This window comes from Macaca fascicularis, chromosome X (assembly GCF_037993035.2).
Source record: "Macaca fascicularis isolate 582-1 chromosome X, T2T-MFA8v1.1".
Classification (NCBI taxonomy): Eukaryota; Metazoa; Chordata; class Mammalia; order Primates; family Cercopithecidae; genus Macaca; species Macaca fascicularis.
The window spans coordinates 69,806,189-69,833,101 of record NC_088395.1 but is presented as its reverse complement, the minus strand read 5'-3'; the positions used below and the strand labels follow the sequence as shown (position 1 = coordinate 69,833,101).

At 39.1% G+C, this 26,913-nt stretch overlaps 1 long non-coding RNA gene across 1 annotated transcript; it reads left to right on the top strand.

Annotated features, from left to right (window-relative positions):
* The first annotated feature begins 20,008 nt into the window (after positions 1–20,008).
* LOC141409368 (uncharacterized) lies at positions 20,009–25,569 on the top strand. The gene is made up of 2 exons (XR_012429739.1): positions 20,009–21,527; positions 24,462–25,569. It is a non-coding gene; the product is annotated as an uncharacterized lncRNA (long non-coding RNA).
* Positions 25,570–26,913: the final 1,344 nt, after the last annotated feature.

Sequence of the window (26,913 nt, the reverse complement as noted above, 5' to 3'; positions counted from 1 at the left end):
ATTAACCAAGAAGAGAGAAGGCCCAAATAAGCTCAATTAGAAGTGAAAATGGAAATATTACAACTGATACCACAAAAATACAAAGATCCTTAAAAGCTACTATGGACACCTTTATGCACACAAACTAGAAAATATAGAAGATATGGATAAATCCTGGTAATATGCTACCCTCCTAGATTAAACCAGGAAGAAATAGAATCTCTGAACTGACCAATAACAAGCAGTAAGATTGAAATGGTAATAAAAACACACCAACAAAAAAGTCCAGGACCAGACAGATTCACAACTGAATTCTATCAGACATTCAAAGAAGAATTGGTAGCAATTCTATTGACACTATTCCAAAAGATAAAGAGGAAATTCTCCCTCAATCATTCTATGAAGCCAATATCACCCTAATACCAAAACCAGGAAATGACATAACAGAAAAATAAAACTACAGATCAATATCCATGATGAACATAGATGCAAACATTCTCAACAAAATATAGCTAACCAAATCCAACAGCATATCAAAAAGATAATCCACCACGATCAAGTTGGTTTCATACCAGGGATGCAGGGATGATTTAACATACAGTAGTTAATAAATGTGATAAACCATATAAACATAATTACACAGAAAAATCATATGATCATCTCAATAGATGAAGAAAAAACATTTGACAAAATTCAGCATCCGTTTATAATTAAAACGCTCAGCAAAATCAGCATTGAAAGGACATACTTGAAGGTAATATAACCCATCTATGACAAACCCACAGCCGACATTATACTGAACAAAGAAAAGTTGAAAGCATTCCCCCTGAGAATTGGATCAAGACAAGGATACCCACTTTTACCACTTCTATTCAACAGAGTACTGGAAATTCTAGCCAGAGCAGTCAGACAAGAGAAAGAAATAAAGGGCATCCAAATCAGTAAAGAGGACGTCAACCTGTCACTGTTCGCTGATGATATTATCATATACCTAGAAAATCCTAAAGACTCATCCAAAAAGCTCCAAGAACTGATAAATGAATTTATCCAAGTTTCCGGATACAAAATTAATGTATACAAATCAGTAGCACTGCTATACAGCAACAGCTACCAAAGTGAGAATCAAATCAAGAACTCAATCTATTTTACAATAGCTGCAAAAAAATAAAGAAAAGAAAATACTTAGAAATATACCTAACCCAGAAGGTGAAAGACCTCTACAAGGAAAACTATACAACACTGCTGAAAGAAATCATAGAGAACACAAACAAATGAAAACACGTCCCATGTTCATGGATGGGAAGAATTAATATTATGAAAATAACCATACTTCCAAAAGCAGTCTACAAATTCCATTAAACTCCCACCAAAATACGACCATCATTCTTCACGGAACTAGAAAACTCAATCCTAAAATTCATATGGAACCAAAAAAGAGCCTGCACAGCCAAAGCAAGACAAAGAAAAAAATCTGGAGGCATCACATTACGATTCAAATTATAGTACAAGTCTGTAGTCACCAAAACAGCATGGTACTGGTAGAAAAATAGGCAGATGCACCAATGGAACAAAATAGAAAACCCAGAAATATAGCCAAATATATACAACCAACAGATCTTTGACAAAGCAAACAAAAACATAAAGTGAGACAGGACACCCTATTTGACAAATGGTGCTGGTGTAATTGGCAAGTCTCATGTAGAAAAATAAAACTGGATCCTCCTGTCACCTTATAAAAAAATCAACTCAAGATGGATTGAAGACTTAAAAGTAAGACCTAAAACCATAAAAATTCTAGAAGATAACATTGAAAAAACCCTTCTAGACATTAGGTTAGACAAAGACTTCATGACCAAGAACACCAAAGCAAATGCAACACAAACAAACATAAATAGATGGGATTTAATTAAACTTAAAAGCTTTGGCACAGCTAAAGAAATAATCAACAAAGTAAACAGACAACCCTCAGAGTGGAGGAAATCTTTGCAAACTATGCATCTGACAAAGGACGAACATCCAGAATCTATAAGGAGCTCAAACAAATCAGCAAGAAAAAAAAAATTTCATCAAAAAGTGTGCTAAGGACATAAATAGACAATTATCAAAAGAAGATATACAAATGGCCAACAAACATATTCAAAAAATGCTCAACATCACTGATTATCAGGGAAATGCAAATCAAAACCACAATGCCATACCACCTAATTCCTTCAAGAATGGGCATAAAAAAAATTAAATGTTGACATGGATGTAGTGAAAAGGGAACACTTTTACACTGCTGGTGGGAATGTAAACTAGTAAAACCACTGTGGAAAACAGTGTGAAGACTCCTTAAAAAATTATAAGTAGAGATACAATTTGATCCAGCAATCCCACTCCTGGGTATCTATCCAGAGGAAAAGAAGTCACTTTTCAAAAAAGATACTTTCACATGCATGTTTATAGCAGCACATTTCTAAATCGTAAAAATATAGAACCAATCCAAATGCCCATCAATCAATGAATAAATAAAGAAAATGTGTATATGTATTTATATAAAATATAATATACACACACACACACACATACACATACACACCATGGAATACTACTCAGCCATAAAAAGAATGAAATAATGGCATTAGCAGCAACTTGGAGACCATTATTCTCAGTGAAGTAGCTCAGGAACGGAGAACCAAACATTGATCTCATTCATAAGTGGAAACTAAGCTTTGAGGACACAAAGCCATAAGAATGATACAATGGTCTTTGGGGACTCAGGGAAAAGGGTGAGAAGGCTAAAAGACTACACACTGGGCACAATGTTCACTACTTGGTTGATGGGTGCACCAAAATCTCAGAAATCACCAGTAAATAACTTATTCTTGTATCCAAACACCACCTGTTTCCCAAAAACGATTGAGATTAAAAATAAATAAGTAAAATTTCATTAACTGGCCTTTTAGTGGTTAAAAAAAAAAATAGCCATTCTGACTAGTATGAGATGGCATATCATTGTGGTTTTGATTTGTGTTTTTCTAATGATTAGTGATATTGAGCTTTTTTTTTTCACATGCTTGTTGGTCACATGTATGTCCTTTTTGAAACTGTCTTTTGATCACTTTTTAATGGGGTTCTGTGTTTTTTTCTTGTAAACGTGTTTGTTTACATACATGTTTGCAAATGTTTTATGCATAGTTTGCAAAAGTTTGCATAGTTTGCAAATGCTTTATCAGATTCTGTAGGTTGTCTGTTTACTCTGCTGATACTCTTCTCCGAAGAAGCCCTTTACTTAAAATAGATCCCATTTTTCTGCTTTTGCCGCAATTGGTGTCTTAGTCATGAAATATGTACTAGCGCCTATGTCCAGAATAGCATTGGCTAGGTTGTATTCCAAAGTTTTTATACTTTTGGATTTTACATGTAAGTCTTTTATCCATCTTGAGTTTAATTTTGTATATGGTATAAGGAAGGGGCCAAATTTCAATTTTCTGCATATGGCTAACCAGTCATCCCAGCACCATTTATTGAATAGAGTCATTTCCCCATTGCTTCTTTTTGTCATCTTTGTCAAAGATCAGGTGGTTGCAGGTGTGGTCTTATTTCTCGGCTCTCTGTTCTGTTTCATTGGTCTATGTGTCTGTTTCTGTACCAGTACCATGCTGTTTTGGCTAGTGTAGCGCCATAGTATAATTTGAAGTTAGGTAATGTGATACCTCCAGCTTTGTTCTATTTGCTTAAGATTGCCTTGGCTACTTGAGCTTTTTTGGTTCCATATGAATTTTAAAATAGTTTTTTTTCTAGTTCTGTGAAGAATGTCATTTGTAGTTTGATAGGAATAGCATTGAATCTGTAAATAGCATTGGGCAGTTAGGCAATTTTAATATTGATTTTTCCTGTCCATGAGCATGAAATATTTTTCCATTTGCTTGTGTCATCTCTTATTTCTTTGTAGAAGACAGAAAAAAGAGTGAAGCTAGCATATCTGGTGAAAGAAATATCTAAGTAGCAAAGCATTCAGTCTGCTGTATGGCTACTTTTAACTGCTTATATAAAATAAGAGAGGAAGGAGATAATATAAAAACAGAATTTATAATTTTAAAAGAAAGCATAGTAGAAAGAATTAGAAAATTTGCAGCCTAGTCATATGGTGGAGAATGAAAGAGCATTTTTAGTAGAGGAAACCAAGAGTGTAACCAAGTGACCTATTGATAAGATTAGTGTTGATAGAATAAAGCCAGGGGCTATTCATCAGAATAGTGGCCGAAAACCCTAAGGTATTTCAGAGATATGTGATGTGGCCCCTCCCATCACAGGCCCAGAGCTCTAGGAGGGCAGAATTTATTTAGGGGATGGGTCCCTGCTTTTAGTTGCCTCAGGTGTCTGCTCCCAGCATTTCAGAAGTGCAGCAGTGTTCAGCCACCCCAGCTATGGCTCAAATGGCCTCAGGTGGTGTGGCCTGCTACTCTGGAAGGTGCAAGTCATAAACTTTGGCAGCATCTATGTGGTGCTAATACTGAAGATATGCAGAATGCAAAAACTGTCGGGGGATGAATTTCTTCATTTCGATTTCAAAGGATGTCACAGACAGCCTGAGGAGCAAGGAAGAGATGTCACAAAAGCAAAGACACCACAGAGAGCCTTCACCAAGTCAGTGCCTAGGGCATCTATGGGAGCAAGGCCATTGCAGAGAGTCCGCACGAGGATAATGCCTAATAGAGCCTTGGGAGCAGCACCACCACAAAGACCCCAGAATTACGGAGCTATTAATGTACAAAGCCAACTCAGGAGAGCTTAATTGTGGGGTGAGTCCTGCAACATGGTTTGTGTGGGGCTTCCTTAAGGCCTTGAGGTCACAACACCCACACCAGTGTGCACAGGATATATGTGTGAGGTCAAAGGAGATTATTCTTTGGCTTTAAGACTGAATATGTTTTTTTCCTTTTGGGGTTTGGACTTACTTGAGACTTGTAACTATTTTCACTTTGCCCATTTTCCTTTTTGGAATAGGAATATGTCATATGTCTGTCCCACCATTTTATTTTTGAAATAGATAACTTGTTTAATTTCACAGGCTAACAATTGGAAGAAATTTGCCTCAAGATGAATTGTGAATTGAGTCTCACTCATACCTGATTCAGATGAGACTCTGAACTTAGGATTTTTGAGTTGGTGCTAGAAAGAGTTAAGACTTTGGGGCTATTGATACAGAATGAGTGTATTTTGCATGTGAGAAGGACATAAATATTGAGGGATGGGATAGAACGCAATGGCTTAAATGTGTCACAAATATCCTGTGATGGAAACTTGACCCTCACATCCATATATTGATTGGAGGTAGATCCTTTGGGAAGTAATTAGTATTAAATACAGTTGTCAGGGTGAGGCCTTCATGATGGAACTGGTGCCTTTGTGAAAACAGAAAGAGAAACTGAACTGATATAGACATTCTTGCTCTCTTTCCATGTGATGCCCTTCACCATATCACAACACAGCTGGAAGACCCTCACCAGATATCAGCACCATGGCTCTTGGAGTTCCCAGCCTCTAGAACCATAAGCTAAATGAACTTATTTTCTTTGTAAATTACCAAGTCATAGGTATTCAGTTATAGCATAGAAAATTTACTGACAACCATTTAATATAATACTTCATGTGTTGTTTATTAATGTATTTTATCAAGTAGAGAGACTTTCCTGATATTCTAAGCTTGCTAAGGGATTTTATAATGAATGGACACTGTATTTTGTCTTATGTCTTCTCTGCATCTATTAAGATGCTCTTTAATATTTTTGCTGTGTAGTATTAAGGTGTTGTGTTTTATTAATTAAATTTGAGGCAATTAATGCAACCATTCATATATACTCTTACATTTAATTCCCTCTATATACTGATGTGTTATTTTCTTTAAACACTGTTGTATTTTGTTAAAGATTGCTGCATCTCTATTAATGAAGGATATTGACGTGTAGTTCTTCTTCTTTGACATGCCTTAGTCTGGCTTTTGTGTCAGGATATTGGCCTCATAAAAAGAGTTAAGAAATATTCTGTACTCATGTATTTCTGAAAAAAGTTTGTTGAGTAATGGAATTGTTTTTTTACATATTTCATAAAAGCTACCAGTGAAAACATACAGTCTCTGACTTTTCTTTGGGCTGAGATTTTTAATATCTAAGAAAATGTCTGTTTTATCTCTGTTATTATTTTATGTTAATTCCTGAGTCATTTGGGGTACAGTAGTAATTTTGTAGAAGTTAGCCTATTTTATCAAAGTTGTTTAGTTTATTGGCATAAAGTTGCCCATAGTATTTATTCCCTTACACTTTTAATTTCTGAAGGGCCCATGGTAATATCTCCTTTGATTTCTAACTTTCATAATTTCTTTATTTTTCTTCTTAGTCTAGCTAATGTATTGTCAAATTTGTAGATATTTTCAAAGAGCCTACTTTAAGTTTGATCAGTTTCAATGTTTCTATGATCTCTATTTAATAATTTTTTGGAGTAATTTATGTAATTTTCTTTTTTTGCTTGCTTTTTGTTGGTTTCCTCTATTTTCCATAATTTTTATGTTAATGCTTAGATTTTTTTATCTCATTTAAAAAATAAGTTTAACTTTTATGTAGGATACAGGGGCTACATATAAAGGTTTGTGACATAAGTGTATTGTACCCAGGTAGTGAGCATAGTACACAATAGGTAGTTTTTCAACCCACATCCCCTTTCCTCTATCCCACTTCTAGTAGTCTACAATGTCTATTTTTCTCATGTTTATGTACATGCGTGCTTTATCTGTAACTTTCACTTATAAATGAGAACATGTAGTGTTTAGTTTTCTGCACCTGTGTTAGTTTGCTTATGGCTTCTACCTCCATCTGTGTTGCTGCAAATGACATGATTTCATTTGTTGTTACTGATGCATAATATTCCATGGTGCATGTGTACCACATTTGCTTTATTCAACTGAACACTGATGGACACCTAGGTTCATCCCATGTCTCTGCTATTGTGGATAGTGTAGCAATCAAGGTACAAGTACATGTGTCCTTTTGGTGTAATGATTTATTTTTCTTTGGGTATATACTTAGTAATGGAATTTCTGGATCAAATGATAATTCTGTTTTAATTTTCTTGAGAAATCTCCAAACTGCTATCCAAAGTGTCTGAACTAATTTACATTGTCACCAACAGTGTAAAAGCATTTCATTTCATATCCAGCTTCGTGAACATCTTGTTGCTTTTTGACTTTTTCTAATGGCCATTTGACTGGTGTGAGACGGTGTCTCATTTTGGTTTTTATTTGCATTTCTCTGATGATTAGTGATATTGAGAATTTTTTGATAAGTTTTTAGCTGCTTGTATGTCTTCTTTTGAGAAGTGTCTGTTCATGTCAACTTCAATTTTTAATGGAGTTGTTTGTCTTTTCTTGTTGATCTGTTATCTGTAGATTCTGGGCAATAGGCCTTTGTAGGAATGCATAGTTTGTGAATATTTCCTTTCATTCTCTATGTTGTCTATTTACTCTGGATAGTTTCTTTTGCTGTGTAGAAGCCCTTTAATTTAATTAGTTCTCACTTGTCTGTTTTCTGTTTTTGATGCAATTGCTTTTGGGGGCTTGGGCAAAATTTTTTTGTCAAAGCCTATTTTGTTTTTTAATTTTAAATTTCATTTTAAATATGTGGGTACAGGTGCAGGTTGTTACATGGGTATATTGTGTAATATCATCTATTTTTAGTCAGTTTTATAGAATCTGCAAATTTTTCTTGTTTTTTTCATCAACTTTTAAGTTACAGGGTACATGTGCCATGGTGGTCTGCTGCACAGATCAACTCATCACCTAGGTATTAATCCCAGCACCCACTAGCTATTCTTCCTGATGCAATTCATCCCCCCAACACCCAACAGGCCCCAGTGTGTGTTGTTCCCCCTGTGTGTTCATGTGTTCTCATCATTCAGTTCCCACTTATAAGTGGGAACATGTGGTGTCTGGTTTTCTGTTCCTGGATTAGTTTGCTGAGGATAAAACTTCTAGCTCCATCCATGTCCCTGCAAAGGACATGATTTCATTACTTTTTATGGCTATATAGTATTCCATAGTGTATATGTACATCATGTTCTTTAGCCAGTCTCTCGTTGATGGACATTTGGGTTGAGTCCATGTCTTTGCTATTGGGAATAGTGCTGAAATGAACATACATGCATGTATCTTCATAATAGAATGATTTATATTCCTTTAGGTATATACTCAGTAATGGATTGCTGGGTCAAATGGTATTTCTGCTTCTAGATCTATCTTCCATAATGGTTGAAAAAATTCATACTGTCACCAACAGTGTAAAAGTATTACTTTTTCTCTGCAGCCTCGCCAGCATCTGTGGTTTCTTGACTTTTTGATAACTACCATTCTGACTGGCAGGAGGTAGTATCTCATTGTGGTTTTGATTGGCATTTCTCTAATGATCAGTGATGCTGAGCTTTTTTTCACATTTGTTGGCCACATGAACATCTTCTTTTTTTTTTTTTTTTTTTTTTTGAGATGGAGTCTCGCTTTGTCGCCCAGGCTGGAGTGCAGTGGCGCGATCTCGGCTCACTGCAAGCTCCGCCTCCTGGGTTCATGCCATTCTCCTGCCTCAGCCTTCAGAGTAGCTGGGACTACAGGCACCCGCCACCACGCCTGGCTAATTTTTTGTATTTTTAGTAGAGACGAGGTTTCACGGTGTTAGTCAGGATGATCTCGTTCTCCTGACCTCGTGATCCTCTCGCCTCGGCCTCCCAAAGTGCTGGGATCACAGGCGTGAGCCACCATGCCCGGCCGAATATCTTTTGAGAAGCATCTGCTCATATCCTTAGCCCACTGTTTAATGGGATTGTCTTTTTCTTGTAAATTTGTTTAAGCTCCTCTTAGACTCTGGATATTAGACCTTTGTCAGATGCATAGATTGTAAAAATTTTCTATCATTCTGTAGGTTGTCTGTTCACGCTGATAGTTTCTTTTGTTGTGCAGAAGCACTTTAGTTTATTTAGATTCCATTTGTCAAATTTTTCTTTTGTTGCAATTGCTTTTGGTGTTTTTGTCATGAATCTTGAATGGTATTGCCTAGATTTTTTTCTAGAGTGTTTATTGTTTTTGGTTTTACATTTAAGTCTTTAATCTATCTTGAGTTAATTTTTGTATGTGGTGTAATAAAGGGGTCCAGTTTCAATTTTCTGCCAATGGCTAGCTAGTTCTTCAGCACAATTTATTAAATAGAGAATCCTTTCCTCATTGGTTGTTTTTGTCAAGTTTGTACAAGATCAGATGGTTGCAGGTGTGCAGTCTTATTTCTGAGTTCTCTGTTTCATTCCATTGGTCTATGTGTCTGTTCTTGTACCAGTACCATGCTGTTTTGGTTACTGTAGCCTTGTAGTATAGTTTGAAGTCAGGTAGTGTGATACCTTCAGCTTTGTTCTTTTTTAAAGCCAATGTTAAGAAGAGTATTTCCTAGGTTGTTTTCTAGCAATTTTGTAGTTTGAGGTCTTACATTTAAATTTTTGAACCATTTTGAATTAATTTTTTGTATATAATACAAAGTAGGACCCAACTTCTATCTCCTGCCTGTGGCTTTTATTTCTGAGGTTTCTATTGCCTTCCATTGGTCTATGTGTCTGATTTTGTACTAATACCATGCTGTTTGGGTTATAATAGCTTTGCAGTGTAGTTTGAAGTTGGGTAGTGTGATTCCTCCAACTTTGTTCTTTTTGCTTAGGATGGCTTTAGCTGTTCAAACACTTTTTCGGTTCCTTATAACTTTTAGAATCTTTTTTTTTTTTTTTCCTATTTCTATAAAGAATGATGTTGATAGTTGGATAGGAATATCACAGAATCTGTAAATTTCTTTGGTCAGTCTTGCCATTTTAGTAATATTGATTCTTCCAATCCATTGGCATGGAATTTTTTAAGTGTATTTGTGTCATCTCTGATTTGTTTCAGCAGTGTTTTGTAGTTCTTTTTGTAGAGATCTTTCACCTTCTTGGTTAGCTATATACCTAAGTATTTAATTATTATTTGTAGCTAGTGTAAATAAAATGGTATTTTTGATTTAGCTCTCAGCCTAGACATTACTGGTGTATAGAAATGCTACTGATTTTTCTACACTGATTTTTTAAATTGCAAAACCTCACTAAAATCACTTATTGGTTCTACTAGCCTTTTGATGGAGCCTTTGGGGCTTTTTAAGATACAGAATTATATTGTCAAGCAAGGGAGATACTTTGACTTCTTTTACTATTTGGATGTCTTTTTTCCCCTCTTGCCTAATTGCTCTGGCTAGGACTTTCAGTACAGTGTCGAATAGAAATTGGGAGAGGGGACATCCATGTCTTGTTTCAGTTTTCAAGGGAAATGAATGGTTCCAGCTTTTGACTATTAAGTATGATTTTGGCTGTGGGTTTTTCATAGGTGACTTTTATTATTTTGAGGTATTTCCTTTCAATGCCTAGTCTGCTGAGGCTTTTTATTATTAGGTGAAGTTAGTTTTTATCAAAAGCTTCTCCTGCATCTTCTGAGATAATCATTCGGTTTTTGTTTAAATTCCATTTATGTAGTGAACTGAATTTATTGGTTTGCATGTGTTGAACCAGCCTTCCATCCCAAAATAAAGCCTACTTGATTATGGTGAATTAACTTTTTAATGTGCCCCTAAATTCAGTTTGTCACTCGTTTTTTTTTTTTTTTTTGAGAATTTTCATGTGTATATTTATCAGTGACGTTAACCTGAAGTTTGCTTTTTCCACTGTTTTTCCATGATCTTGATATTAAGTTGATGCTGGTTTCATAGAATGAGTTAAGGAGGAGTCCCTCCTCCTCAAGATTTTGGAATAGTTTCAGTACAACTGGCATCAGTACTTCTCTAAGAATTCAGCAGTGATTCCTTCTGGTCCAGGGTTTTATTTGGTTGGTAGGTTTTTTTGTTCCTGATTCTATTTCAGAGCTCTATATTGGTCTGTTAAGGGTTTCTACCAATTCCTGATTCAATATTGGAAAATTGTGTGCTGTCAGAAATTTGTGCGTTTCTTCCACATTGCTTAATTTGTGTGCATAGAGTTATTCATAATATTCTCTGAAGATCTTTTGTACTTTTCTGTGACTAGTTGTAATGCCATCTTTGTCATTTCCAATTGTACCTATGTGGATCTTTTCTTTTTTCTCTGTTAATCTAACCAGTGGTATATCATCTTGTTTTTCTTTTTATAAGAACCAACTCTTGATTTCTTTGATTTTTATGTTTATTTTTGCATCTCAATTGCATTCAGTTCTCTAATTTTGGTTATTTTCTACTTTTACCTTTTGGTTTTTAAAAATTCGTATAGGTTCAAAGTTAGACTTTTAATTCGGGATATTTCTAACTTCTTGATGAATGTGCTTAGCACTATAAATATTCCTCTTAATGCTGCTTTAGCTGCATATCAGAGATTTTTGTAAATTGTTTCCCTATTTTCATTAATTTCAAAGAATTTAATTTCTGCCTTAATTTTGATGTTTACCCAGCAATTATTTAGAAGTTGCTTAATTCCTATGTTAGTGTAGTTTTGAGAGACCTTCTGGATACTGATTTCTATTTTTTTTTTTTTTAATTGTACTTTAAGTTCTAGGGTACATGTGCACAACATGCAGGTTTGTTACATATGTATACATGTGCCATGTTGGTGTGCTGCACCCATTAACTCGTCATTTACATTAGGTATATCTCCTAATGCTATTCCTACCCCCTCCCCCCTCCCCACAATAGGACCCGGTGTGTGATGTTCCCCTTCCTGTGTCCAAGTGATCTCACTGTTCAATTCCCACCTATGAGTGAGAACATGTGGTATTTGGTTTTCTGTTCTTGTGATAGTTTGCTGAGAATGACAGTTTCCAGCTGCATCCATGTCCCTACAAAGGACATGAACTCATCCTTTTTTATGGCTGAATAGTATTCCATGGTGTATATGTGCCACATTTTCTTAATCCAGGCTGTCACTGAAGGACATTTGGGTTGATTCCAAGTCTTTGCTATTGTGAATAGTGCCACAATAAGCATACATGTGCATGTGTCTTTATAGCAGCATGACTTATAATCCTTTGGGTATATCCCCAGTAATGGGATGGCTGGGTCAAATGGTATTTATAGTTCTAGATCCTTGAGGAATCGCCACACTGTTTTCCACAATGGTTGAACTAGTTTACAGTCCCACCAGCAGTGTAAAAGTATTCCTGTTTCTCCACATCCTCTCCAGCACCTGTTGTTTCCTGACTTTTTAATGATTGCCATTCTAACTGGTGTGAGATGGTATCTCCTTGTGGTTTTGATTTGCATTTCTCTGATGGTCAGTGATGATGGGCATTTTTTTCCTGTGACTCTTGGCTGCATAAATGTCTTCTTTTGAGAAAGGTCTGTTCATATCCTTTGCCCACTTTTTGATGGGGTTGTTTGATTTTTTCTTGTAAATTTGTTTGAGTTCTTTGTAGGTTCTGGATATTAGCCCTTTGTCAAATGAGTAAATTGCAAAAATTTTCTCCCATTCTGTAGGTTGCCTGTTCACTCTGATGGTAGTTTCTTTTGCTGTGCAGAAGCTCTTTAGCTTAATTAGAACCCATTTGTCAATTTTGGCTTTTGTTGCTGTTGCTTTTGGTGTTTTCAACATGAAGTCCTTACCCATGCCTATGTCCTGAATGGTATTTCCTAGGTTTTCTTGTAGGGTTTTTATGGTTTTAGGTCTAACATTGAAGTCTCTAATCCATGTTGAATTAATTTTCATGTAAGGAGTAAGGAAAGGATCCAGTTTCTGCTTTCTACTTATGACTAGCCAATTTTCCCAGCACCATTTATTAAATAGGGAATCCTTTCCCCATTTCTTGTTTTTGTCAGGTTTGTCAAAGATCAGATGGCTGTAGATGTGTGGTATTATTTCTGAGGGCTCTGTTCTGTTCCATTGATGTATATCTCTGTTTTGGTACCAGTACCATGCTGTTTAGGTTACTATAGCCTTGTAGTATAGTTTGAAGTCAGGTAGCGTGATGCCTCCAGCTATGTTCTTTTGGCTTAGGATTGTCTTGGCAATGTGGGATCTTTTTTGTTCCATATGAACTTTAAAGCAGTTTTTTCCAATTCTGTGAAGAAACTCATTGGTAGCTTAATGGGGATGGCATTGAATCTGTAAATTACCTTGGGCAGTGTGGCCATTTTCACAATATTGATTCTTCCTATCCACGAGCATGGAATGTTCTTCCATTTGTTTGTGTCCTCTTTTATTTTACTGAGCAGTGGTTTGTAGTTGTCCTTGAAGAGGTCCTTTACATCCCTTGTAAGTTGGATTCCTAGGTATTTTATTCTCTTTAAAGCTATTGTGAATGGAAGTTTATTCATGATTTGACTCTCTGTTTGTCTGTTACTGATGTATAAGAATGCTTGTGATTTTTGCACATTGATTTTGTATCCTGAGACTCTGCTGAAGTTGCTTATCAGCTTAAGGAGATTTTGGGCTGAGACAATGATGTTTTCTAAATATATAATCATGTCATCTGCAAACAAGGACAATTTTACTTCTTCTTTTCCTAACTGAATACCCTTGATTTCTTTCTCTTGCCTGATTGCCCTAGCCAGAACTTCCAACACTATGTTGAATAGGAGTGGTGAGAGAGGACATCCCTGTCTTGTGCCTGTTTTCAAAGGGAATGCTTCCAGTTTTTGCCCATTCAGTATGATATTGGCTGTGGGTTTGTCATAAACATCACTTATTATTTTGAGATACGTTCCATCAATACCGAATTTATTGAGAGTTTTTAGCATGAAGGGCTGTTGAATTTTGTCAAAGGCCTTTTCTGCATCTATTGAGATAATCATGAGGCTTTTGTCTTTGGTTCTGTTTATATGCTGGATTACGTTTACTGATTTGCATATGTTGAACCAACCTTGCATCCCAGGGATGAAGCCCACTTGATCATGATGGATAAGCTTTTTGATGTGCTGCTGGATTCGGTTTGCCAGTAGTTTATTGAGGATTTTTGCATCGATTTTCATCAGGGATATTGGTCTAAAATTCTTTTTTTTTGTTGTGTCTCTGCCTGGCTTTTGGTATCATAAAATGAGTTAGGGAGGATTCCCTCTTTTTCTATTGATTGGAATAGTTTCAGAAAGAATGGTACCAGCTCCTCCTTGTACCTCTGGTAGAATTCGGCTGTGAATCTGTCAGGTCCTGGACTTTTTTTGGTTGGTAGGCTATTAATTATTGCCTCAATTTCAGAGCCTATTATTGGTCTATTCAGGGATTCAATTTCTTCCTGGTTTAGTCTTGGGAGAGTGTATGTGTCCAGGAATTTACCCATTTCTTCTAGATTTTCTAGTTTATTTGCATAGAGGTGTTTATAGTATTCTCTGATGGTAGTTTGTATTTCTTTGGGGTCAGTAGTGATATCCCCTTTATCATGTTTTATTGCATCTATTTGATTATTCTCTCTTTTCTTCTTTATTAGTCTTGCTAGTGGTCTATCAATTTTGTTGATCTTTTCAAAAAACCAACTGCTGGATTCCTTGATTTTTTGGAGGGCTTTTTGTGTCTCTATCTCCTTCAGTTCTCCTCTGATCTTAGTTATTTCTTGCCTTCTGCTAGCTTTTGAATGTGTTTGCTCTTGCTTCTCTAGTTCTGTTAATTGTGATGTTAGGGTGTCAATTTTACATCTTTCCTGCTTTCTCTTGTGGGCATTTAGTGCTATAAATTTCCCTCTACACACTGCTTTAAATGTGTCCCAGAGAATCTGGTATGTTGTATCTTTGTTCTCATTGGTTTCAAAGAGCATCTTTATTTCTGCCTTCATTTCTTTATACCCAGTAGTCGTTCAGGAGCAGGTTATTCAGTTTCCATGTAGTTGAGTGGTTTTGATTGAGTTTCTTAGTCCTGAGTTCTAGTTTGATTGCACTGTGGTCTGAGAGACAGTTTACTATAATTTCTCTTCTTTTACATTTGCTGAGGAGAGCTTTTCTTCCAACTATGTTGTCAATTTTGGAATAAGCGCGATGTGGTGCTGAGAAGAATGTATATTCTGTTGATTTGGGGTGGAGAGTTCTATAGATGTCTATTAGGTCCACTTGTGCAGAGTTGAGTTCAATTCCTGGATATCCTTGTTAACCTTCTGTCTCATTGATCTGTCTAATGTTGACAGTGGGGTGTTAAAGTCTCCCGTTAATATTGTATGGGAGTCTAAGTCTCTTCATAAGTCTCTAAGGACTTGCTTTATGAATCTGGGTGCTCCTGTATTGGGTGCATATATATTTAGGGTAGTTAGCTATTCCTGATGAATTGATCCCTTTACCATTATGTAATGGCCTTCTTTGTCTCTTTTGATCTTTGATGGTTTAAAGTCTATTTTATCAGAGACTAGTATTGCAACCCCTGCTTTTCTTTGTTCTCCATTTGCTTGGTAGATCTTCCTCCATCCCTTAATTTTGAACCTATGTGTGTCTGTGCATGTAAGATGGGTCTCCTGAATACAGCAAACTGATGGATCTTGACTCTTTATCCTATTTGCCAGTCTGTGTCTTTTAATTGGACCATTAGTCCATTTACATTTATGGTTAATATTGATATGTGTGAACTTGATCCTGTCATTATGATATTAGCTGGTTATTTTGCTCATTGGTTGATGCAGTTTCTTCCTAGCATCAATGGACTTTATGGCATCTTTTTGCAATGTCTGATACCTGTTGTTCCTTTACATGTTTATTGCTTCCTTTAGGATCTGGTGGTGACAAAATCTGTAAGCATTTGCTTGTCTGTGAAGGATTTTATTTCTCCTTCACGTATGAAGCTTAGTTTGGCTGGATATGAAATTCTGTGTTGAAAATTCTTTTCTTTAGGAATGTTGAATATTGGCCCCCACTCTCCTCTGGCTTGGAAAGTTTCTGCCAAGAGATCTACTGTTAGAGTGATGGGCATCCCTTTCCGGGTAACCCGACTTTTCTCTCTCTGCCCTTAACAGTGTTTCCTTCATTTCAACTTTGGTGAATCTGACAATTATGTGTCTTGGAGTTGCTCTTCTCGAGGAGTATCTTTGTGGTGTTCTCTGTATTTCCTGAATTTGAATGTTGGCCTGCCTTGCTAGGTTGGGGAAGTTCTCCTGGATGATATCCTGCAGAGTGTTTTCTAACTTGGTTCCATTTTCCCCGTCACTTTCAGGCACACCAATCAGACATAGATTTGGTCTTTTTATATAATCCCGTATTTCTTGGAGGCTTTGTTCATTTCTTTTTGCTTTTTTCTCTCTACATTTCTCTTCATGTTTCATTTTATTCATTTGATCTTCAATCACTAATCATCTTTCTTCGATTTGATCAAGTCAGTTACCGAAGCTTCTGCATTTGTCATTTACTTCTCGTGTCATGGTTTTCATCTCTATCAGTTCTTTTAAGGTCTTCTCTGCATTGATTATTCTAGTTGTCCATTCATCCATTCTTTTTTCAAGGTTTTTAGTTTCTTTGCAGTGGTTACGTAGTTCCTCCTTTAGCTCTGAGAAGTTAGATCAACTGAAGCAGTCTTCTCTCAACTCATCAAAGTCATTCTCCATCCAGCTTTGTTCCGTTGCTGGCGATGAGCTGCGTGTCTTTGGAGGGGGAGATGCACTCTTATTTTTTGAATTTCCAGGTTTCTGCACTGCTTTTTCCCCATCTTTGTGGTTTTATCTGCCTTTGGTCTTTGATGATGGTGACCTACTGATGGGGTTTTGGTGTGGGTGTCTTTTCTATTTGTTAGTTTTCCTTCTAACAGTCAGGACCCTCAGCTGCAGGTTTGTTGGAGTTTTCTTGAGGTCTACTCCAGATACTGTTTTCTTGGGTATCAGCAGTGGAGGCTGCAGAAGATAGAATATTGCTGAACAGTGAGTGTTGCTGTCTGATTCTTGCTCTGGAAGCTTCGTCTCAGGGTATACCCAGCCATGTGAGGTGTGATGTGTCGGTCTGCACGTAGTCGGGGATGTCTGTCTGTTTGGCTACTCAGGGGTCAGAGACCCACTTGAGCAGGCAGTCTGTCCGTTCTCAGATCTCAGCTTCCATTCTGGGAGAACCACTGCTCTCTTCAAAGTTGTCAGACAGGGACTTTTACATCTGCAGAGGTTTCTTCTGATTTTTGTTTAGCTATGCCCTATCCCCAGTGGTGGAGTCTACAGAGGCAAGGAGGCCTCCTTGAGATGTGGTGAGCTCCACCCAATTCGAGCTTCCTGGTGCCTTTGTTTATCTACTTAAGCCTCAGCAATGGCAGGGGCCCCTCCCCAGCCTCACTGCCACCTTGCAGTTAGATCTCTGACTGCTGTGCTGGTAATGAGGGAGGCTCCGTGGGCGTGGGACCCTCTGAGCCAGGTGTGGGATATAATCTCCTGGTGTACTGTTTGCGAAGACTCTTGGTAAAGCACAGTATTAGGGTGGTAGTTACCCGATTTTCCAGGTGTTGTTTGTCTCAATTTCCGTTGGCTAGGAAAAGGAATTCCTTTCCCCCTTGTGCTTCCCAGGTGAGGAGATGCCTCGCCCTGCTTCAGCTCTCGCTGGTCGGGCTGCACCCGAAGACCAGCAACTGTCAGACATGGCCCAGTGAGATGAACCCCGTACCTCCGTTGAAAATACAGAAATCACCCATCTTCTGTGTTGCTCACGCTGGGAGCTGGAGGCTGGAGCTGTTCCTATTTGGCCATCTTGGGCACCACCCCCGAGATGGCTTGATTTCTATTTTTATTGTACCTTGTCTGAGATTGTGCTTGGTATGATTTCAGTTTTTTTTTTTTTTTTTTAATGTATTGAGACTTGCTCTGTGACCAAGCATGTGATTGATCTTAGAATATGTTCTGTGAGCAGATGAAAAGGATGTATATTCTGTGTTTGTTGGGTGGAGTGTTCTGCAGATGTCTATTAGGTCCAATGAGTCATGTGTGAAGCTTAAATCTAGAGTTCTTTGTTAGTTCTATACCTTGATGACCTCTGTCTTATGCTGTCAGTGCAGTGTTGATTTCTTCCACTATTGCTGTGTGGTTTTCTAAGTATTTTTGTAGACCAAAAAGAACTTGCTTTGTAAATCTCAGTTCTCAAATGTTGGGTGAATATATATTTAGGACAGATAAGTCTTCTTGTTGGATTGTACCCCTTAACATTATGCATTTCCTTCTTTGCTTTATTTTTTATTGTTTTAAAATATGTTTATCTGATACAATAATAGTAACTCCTTTTTTTTTTTTTTCACGGTCCATCTTCTTCACCCTTTTCTTTTTTTTTTTCAGTCTCGTTGTGTCATTACACGTGAGATTGGGCTCTTGAAACTAAGAGATGGTTGCATCCTGTCTTTTATCCAGCTCACCACTCTACATCTTTTAAGTGGGGTATTTAGCCATTTATTATTCTGGGTTAGTACTGGTTTGTGAGATTTTGATCCTATCATTGTGTTAGCTGGTTGTTATGTAGACTTGATTGTATGGTTGCTTCATAATGTTTGCTTTATGTGCTTAAGTGTGTTTTTGTGGTAGCAGATGTCATTCCTTTGATTCCATGTTTAACACTCCTTAAGTGACTCTCATCATCCTCACTGCTGATTATATGTTGATTATAATGCAGTAGCATGCTAAAAGACACTCCCACCAGTGCCATGACAGTTTACAAATGTCATGGCAATGTTATGAAGTTAGCCTATATTCTCTAAAAAGAGGAGAAACCCTCAGTTCCAGGAATTGTCCACCTCTTTCCCTGAAAACTCATGAGTAATCCACCCCCTGTTTAGCATATAATCAAGAAATAACTGTAAGTATACTTAGTTGAGCAACCCATGCTGCTGCTCTGCCTATGGAGTAGCCATTCTTTATTCCTTTACTTTCTTAATAAATTTGCTTTCACTTTATGGATTCACCTTGAAGTCTTTCTTGCCTGAGATCCAAGAACCCTCTCTTGGGGTCTGGATCGTGACCCCTTTTGGTAACAGATAGGCTCTTACTCAGCTGCATGTCTCCTTTGTATTTCATAGTGTTTTCAGCTCTGGTATTTGGTGCAGTGGTGGGAGAGGTAACCTCCTCTCCGGGCACACTACTGGGCTTTGAGAGTGCACCCTCCAATCACTGGCACTGAGACCATGTTTCTTTTGTTAGGTATTCCAGGCTGTGGGGATCCCTCAAGCAGAGTCCACAGCATGGTTATAGGCCCCACCTCTTCTGGGCTGCCCTTATGGAAGAAGGCAAGCCCCACTCCTATGGCAGCCCATGAGTCCATGCAACTCACTCCTATCCATGATCTGACATTGTGGGCTCCTCTTTTCACTTGAGTACCAAAGACATATTTCAGCTCCACACTCCCAAGCTGGGAACTGCAGCCCTTGGGCGAGCTCAGGCGTTTTTGTTGCCTCCCCAGCTTGGGGCAACTGTGGTGGGGTCTATGGTGGTGGCACTGGCAGAGTGCCTGTCAGGTGACTTGAGTGGGGGTGGCTCCATCCCAGAGAAATCCAGAGCCACAGCTGATTGGAGTAATTACCCAGGGAGGGGAAAGCTGTGTTCTGGCCCCAAGCTGGGGGGCCCTGCCTGGTGAAGAGCAGAAGGGAAAGGGGCTCCTGGGAAAGACAGTCTCACCTCCTCTCCTTAGAGCCATGTACTGAAGGTGCAAGCAAAACAATCAGACTCTTTGTTATGCCCCCAGCCCAAGGGCAGCAAGGGCAAGGTGTCATGGCAGAGGAGCTGTCAGTTGACTCTGGGAACTCCACCCCAAAGAACTACAGAACCTGCTGCAGGATCTGTGATGATCAGCTGAAGGTGGGGTGGCTGTGCTGCAAACTCAAGCCAGAGAGCCCTGCCTGGAGAAGAGCAGGGGAGTCAGGAGTTTCCACAGAAGAGAGTCTGGCCTCCTCTGCATAGGGTAACTGTAGCATGCAGTAAGCACATGAAAGCAATTAAGATGTTCATTCCTTTTGTAGCCTAGGGGAAGCAAGGGTGGTTACCGCAGCAACTGCAATGGCCAAGGGCTTGTCTGTTACCTCTGGGAGTTCCCTCTCAGAGAAATGTAGAACTACAACTGGCTAAAGTAGTGAAGTGGTGATGGGATGGCTTCACTGGTACCATAGGCCAGTGGGCTTTGCCTCCTGGTGTAGCAGAGGTAAGACCCTAAGCCTGTCTGCTTCTCAGCACTATGGTTGCAGCCCTTATTCTGGGGTGCATGAGAGATTCTGGCCTACCTTTTTGGCCAGCTATGACAGCTGGTGCCATGCTTCTCAGGGATCCAAGGACTGTGAAACTCAATGTGTTCTTGAGTGGTGGCTCTTCCCAGACTTCAGGCAGTTGACTGTGCCATTCTGGAGGTAGGCATGCGGGCATGGGGTGTAGGGGAATGGGCAGGGTTTGAGAGTTCTTCTGTGCCCAGGATTGCAAAGGTCCATGGCAGAAATGTGGGTCTCCAGGGGCTCTTAGTCACTCACCCTTTCCCCATGGTAGGTAGCCTCCCCTGGCTCTGTGCCAAACTTTTGTAGGCAGCTGTCTTGCCTTGCTCTTCGCTGTTCTCTGAGGGCAACCAGTGCTTCCATCATGAATCCCAGCTTGGCCTTCTGGACTAACAGCTAGTGTTTACTTGCGACTTTGTCTCCTCTCCCTGAGAGCAGTGCACACTAGCTGCTTCTAATCAGTCATCTTGGTGCTTCTGTTTTTTCTCTTCTAATATAGGCACTGAAATTGCTTTACTTGTATTCCAGTAATTTTTATATGTGAGCGATGACTATCTAGTCCAGTGGCATGAGGGAAACAGAATTTACCAAGACAGTATATATCTGGAAGCAGGAAGAAAGACACAGTTATAGCTTATTTGCTTTATGTCTTTGCCTTCACCTGCTCCTGCCAGCCTGACTCATTTTTCCTAATTAGGATGCCACATTTCCTCCCTGACAGAGCAACAATGACAAACTTTTGGCATGTGGGTATAGGTCTTATCTTCCAACTGCTTCCTGACGACCAGGGGTATAGAGTTGTCCCTACCAAGGATTGTAACATTACATGGGCCTAAATTCTTGGGTTGGGAGTTAAATTTGGCAGAGTTGTTGTGAGACAAATGGGGAACAGCATTTGCAGCCTAAAATTTTATCCTGCTGCATCCAAAGGAGAGCCATGGAGTTTTTTAGTGGCCAATATCCTCACTACAGTAATATCTTGGTTTGAATGTGTTGTATTCTAGAAGACACAAATTTGAGTAGTAAATTCAGGATGCAAGGGATGAAAAGAAGGAATAATAAAATGTCTGTTTGTGATCCCAGGAATAAGAGCAACCAGGAGAACGATCTCCAAGTAGATGCCCATTAATATCATCCTTGTGACACTTTTTTCTCAATTTCAGCCTCTAGCTCCCTGAGGTTTTTGACATGAGCCCACAATATTTCTGACAGATTAACAAAAATGCACATTCTTCTTCAAATGCTACACATATGTCCTCTTGGGCTGCCATAAGCGGATTTAGGCCACAGCAATTTTGGAGAACAATTGGTGCTAGGGAGTTGACCTGAACTTCCAAGGTGTCAGAGATGCATTTGAGCTCGGTGGCAAGTTCGATTGAGAGGATATGGTAAGTATGTGCTGTGAGGATCATACCTTTTATTCTTATACCTAATCCAGTGACAATCCCTGTGCCAGGGAGTAAGGGAATTAGATGGATTGGCCATTTTGCCCTGCTAGAACTGTAAAGCATGATTGGGAAGGACTAATTGGAAGGAGCAATTTGGGTGTCTGGGGCCAAGTAAACTAGTGTATGTGTTCCAGTCCATTTGGCTGGAAGACAAACATAGGCATTGGTTCGGCAAAGGAAGAAAGGTCCCTCAGATTTAAAGCAAGATAATAGAGTTACAGTGAAGAAATGGAGTGTGTTTTGGCCTTCTGACCTGAAGAAGTATTGAGTAGCTAGCATAGTAATTGTAAGAGACTGTAAGGTGTAGATGTTACAATTTGCATTTGGGTGGGTTTTGTTTTCCCTAAACAAATGAATGTGTTGTATGGCTGGAAACATCTGAGATTTAGGGTTGCTAAGTGTGAGAATTTGTAGGTAATTGTTAGGGGAATTTGCAACCTTTCAATTTTGCCATTGAGTTAGGTGAGAACAAATGTCTGGACATGGATGATCTGTACAGAAATGAGAGTTTATATTTTGGAGATTTGGGGCATTGGGATCCACTGGGCCTTATATTCTAACTGGTACCATATTATGTTTTTCCCTTGATATGTATTTTCTGTTGGTGTGATTTATAGTTATGGTGTAATTGCAAAGGAGCTTAGAAATGTCAGCCATGGGGTTGGAGTAATGTTTGTTGTCTGTTGCTTTAAGGCAAATAGCTTGATGTTTAAGTTGTGCTTGTTTAAAAAGGGGGGCTACAACAGGATGTTTGAGTCTACAGTTGTCTCTTGGGTTGGAGGACCAGTCCTTTGAGGGGGTTGTTATTTTTAGCTTGGTTGTGTCATGTATCAGCTTAAATAGGCAGAGAATGCAGCTACCATTCCACATGTATGTTTTTGGGGCTCCATGGAAGTTGGGGGAACAGGAATTTGGAGTGCAAGATGGTGTTAAAATGGATCTAATACTGAGTATAAATAAAAAAATGAAGCGTACGATTTGGGGGCTAAGGGTAAGCAAAGCCAACAATCTTTTGTACACAGAGAATGTTGTTTCTTTAATAGCTTATGGGCCCTTGCAAGCAAGGTATAATCCAGGAAGCTTGGCAAAGTAAAGTTCGTTGTAAGTGTTAACACTAAGTGTAGAGATATCCAAGTAATGAGGATGAAGCCTGACAAGTTAAAAGCGACAAAATATAGTGAAGTCAGGGACACAGGAAAGGAGAAGGGCTATAAAGTGTATAAGAAAAATAGTTAGAAAAACACTTTAGTACCACAGCACATCATCATTGTGGTGTAGTGTATATGACATTACTAGAACAAATATAAAGAAATTTCATCTGGGTGGTAATCTAGAAGTCCTCCTGCAAATAGCAATCATATACTACCTCCCTTGTAAAAGCATTAATATTAAGAGGGTAAAGCTGCTTAAGTTAGGGAGTTGAATAATTGCTTAGAGCCTGTAGTAGAATTCAATAAAAAGAGTAATCTCTAACAATAGTTATCTCTAACAATGTCTCTAAAAGAGACATTGGGCTAATTTCCATCAACCTTAAGGGAAGGTCAAAAATTCGAGGTTGCTGCAGTGACCAGGCAAGGGTATGATGATGGGGTTATTAGAATACTTATTTTTTTTTTTTTTTTTTTTGAGACGGAGTCTTGCTCTGTCGCCCAGGCTGGAGTGCAGTGGCCAGATCTCAGCTCACTGCAAGCTCCGCCTCCCTGGTTTACGCCATTCTCCTGCCTCAGCCTCCCGAGTAGCTGGGACTACAGGCGCCCGCCACCTCGCCCGGCTAGTTTTTTGTAGTTTTAGTAGAGACGGGGCTTCACTGTGTTCGCCAGGATGGTCTCGATCTCCTGACTTCGTGATCCACCCGTCTCGGCCTCCCAAAGAATACTTATTCTTGAAAATGAAGTTGAATGGCAAAGGAGACTGCTATTCCATCCAGACAGAAGAAGACAGTTAAAGCACAGAACAATGAAAACAATGACCACGATGCAGCCCACAGATTCAATTAAGAAGCCGGGGAAAAAGCGAGGTTCATTGATTTTCAGGAAAATAAAGGGAGTAAGAAAAAGAAACTCCTGGTACATGCCTATAATCCTAGCACTCTGGGAGGCTGAGGTGGGCGGGTCATCTGAAGTCAGGAGTTTAAGACCAGCCTGGCCAACATGGCGAAATCTCGTCTCTATTAAAAATACAAAAATTATCTGGGCATGATGGTGTGTACCTGTAATCCCAGCTACTCAGGAGGCTGAGGGAGGAGAATCACTTGAACCAGGGAAGCAGAGGTTGCAGTGAGCTGAGATCGTGCCATTGCACTCCAGCCTGGGTGACAAGAGCAAGACTCCATCTCAAATAAAAAAGAGAAAGAAAGAAACTCCTTTAAGGTGGAGTTGAGAATTAGGGTAAATATCGCCTCAGTCCGAATTAACTCACAGCTGCGTGTAATGGAGGGCTCTTCATTTGGTGCCTGAGCAGCTTTGACCCCTGGAGTGATGAATCCATGGGAACCTTGGAGCTTTACACCTGTAGGAATAGTAAGAAGAAATTGACATCACCCAGTTCAGACAGGTTCTCACAGCCTTTTGACCTGCAGGAGAGTTTAAAGACACACCGAGACTCCAGGTGTGAATTTAGAGTGTATGTTCCCTGAAAAGGAGGGATCAGGTTTGGGGCTGTGGAGATTTTAGTAATGGCTAATGGCTTTAATGGACTAAGAATTATAACATATTGTTTTAGGTCTAACATTTAAGTCTCTAATCCATCTTGAATTAATTCTCATATAAGGAGTAAGAAAAGGATCCAGTTTCAGCTTTCTACTTGTGGCTAGCCAATTTTCCCAGCACCATTTACTAAATAGGGAATCCTTTCCCCATTTCTTGTTTTTGTCAGGTTTGTCTTCAGGACATAGGCATGGGCAAGGACTTCATGTCTAAAACACCAAAAGCAACGGCAACAAAAGCCAAAATTGACAAATGGGATCCAATTAGACTAAAGAGCTTCTGCACAGCAAAAGAAACTACCATCAGAGTGAAAAGGCAACCTACAGAATGGGAGAAAATTTTTGCAATCTACTCATCTGACAAAGGGCTAATATCCAGAACCTACAAAGAACTCAATCAAATTTACAAGAAACAAACAAACAACCCCATCAAAAAGTGGGCAAAGGATATGAACAGACACTTCTCAAAAGAAGACATTCATACAGCCAACAGACACATGAAAAAATGCTCATCATCACTCACCATCAGAGAAATGCAAATCAAAACCACAATGAGATACCATCTCGCACCAGTTAGAATGGCAATCATTAAAAAATCAGGAAAAAACAGGTGCTGGAGAGGATGTGGAGAAACAGGAATACTTTTACACTGCTGGTGGGACTGTAAACTAGTTCAACCATTGTGGAAAACAGTGTGGCGATTCCTCAAGGATCTAGAACTATAAATACCATTTGACCCAGCCATCCCATTACTGGGGATATACCCAAAGGATTATAAGTCATGCTGCTATAAAGACACATGCACACATATGTTTATTGTGGCACTATTCACAATAGCAAAAACTTGGAATCAACCCAAATGTCCTTCAGTGACAGAGTGGATTAAGTAAATGTGGCGCATATACACCATGGAATACTATTCAGCCATAAAAAAGGATGAGTTCGTGTCCTTTGTAGGGACCTGGATGCAGCTGGAAACTAGCATTCTCAGCAAACTATCACAAGAACAGAAAACCAAACACCGCATGTTCTCACTCATAGGTGGGAATTGAACAATGAGATCACTTGGACACAGGAAGGGGAACATCACACACCGAGTCCTATTGTGGCAAGGGTGGGGGAGGGATAGCATTAGGAGATATACTTAATGTAAATGACGAGTTAATGGGTGCAGCACACCAACCTGGCACATGTATATATATGTAACAAACCTGCACGTTGTGCACATGTACCTTAGAACTTAAAGTATAATAATAATAATAAAAAGAATTATAACATATTGTGTGGAATAATGATTTTCTGGATATAACAGGAGGTCTGTTTGTAAGAGCAGTCTTCCATAAAGAACTGCAAATGGGCTGAGATGGGTTTCTGATTTTGGGGTGATAAAGGACCTTAAGAGGGCAATAGGGAGCAGAGCTGGCCATGACTGTTGGGTTTATTAGTTTTGTAAGATGCCTTTTTATGATTTGATTGGTACTTTTACCTTTCCAGAAGATTATGGATGTCAGGCTGCATGCAACTAGTATTTGATTTGAAGGGCCTTAACAACTTCTTGGGTTATTTGAGAAATGAAAGCAGCACTATTGTCTGACTGCAGTGAGTGAGAGGGCCCAAAATGAGGAATAATGTGGTTCAAAAGGGCCGTGGGGACTTCTGATGCCATGCCTGTTAGGTTTTGATGGGAAAGGCTTCTATCCACCCCATAAAGGTGTCTACAAATATTATCAAGTATTTAAGTCCCTTGCATGGAGGCATGTGTGTAAAATCTAGCTGCCAGACTTCTCCTGGTAGGATCCCTAATCTTTGAATGAGTTGAAGGAGAGGAGGAGGTTTGTGGGCCCCTTCAGGATTGGTTTGGCAGCAGGTGGGGCAAGCCTGTGAGATGGCTCTTAAAGTTTAGGTTATTCCTTTACCGATAAACACTGACTCTATTAAGTCTTGGAGGGCTTAGCTCATAAATGAGTTGAATGGTGTAAGCTGCTTAAAAATTTTCATTGTGAGGCTCCTTGGAGCAAAAGTTTGCCATTAGGGCTTTTTAGCCAGCCCTCCAAGGTATGGGAGAAGCCTTTCTCTAGAGCCCTTTGTATTTCTTCCTGCATATGCAGTGGAGACAGCTGAGTTAGGTTAGCAACTAAAACTGCCTAAAGAGGCAGCTCAGTAGTCACTCTTGCTTATCAGCCCGATTGTTCACAATAGAGATTTTATCATTGCTTCTCTAATGGGCTTTGCAGTGAATGATAGCTGCCTGTGCAGGAAGCAAAATTACCTCTAACGGTTCCATGATTTCAGGAGCATATCTAACTGGAATATTTTGGGCTGTTAAGAGTCGCCTTTCTTGCCAAATGGCTGCATGGGTATGTACTACATGAAAGACATAGGTCAGTCTGTGTAAATATTAAGTTTCATGCATGCTCCTAATTGCAGGGCTCAGGTAAGGGCAATAAGTTCTGCCTTCTGGGCTGAGGTGGTGTCACAGGGTAGGGACCCAAATTCTGTAACCTCAGTAAGACTAACAATAGCATACCTTGATAACTGGGTACCTTCTAACATGAAACTATTGCTGTCTATGAACCAAGTGGCCTCCCAGTTGGTAAGGGGGATATCTTGGAGGTCCAGTCA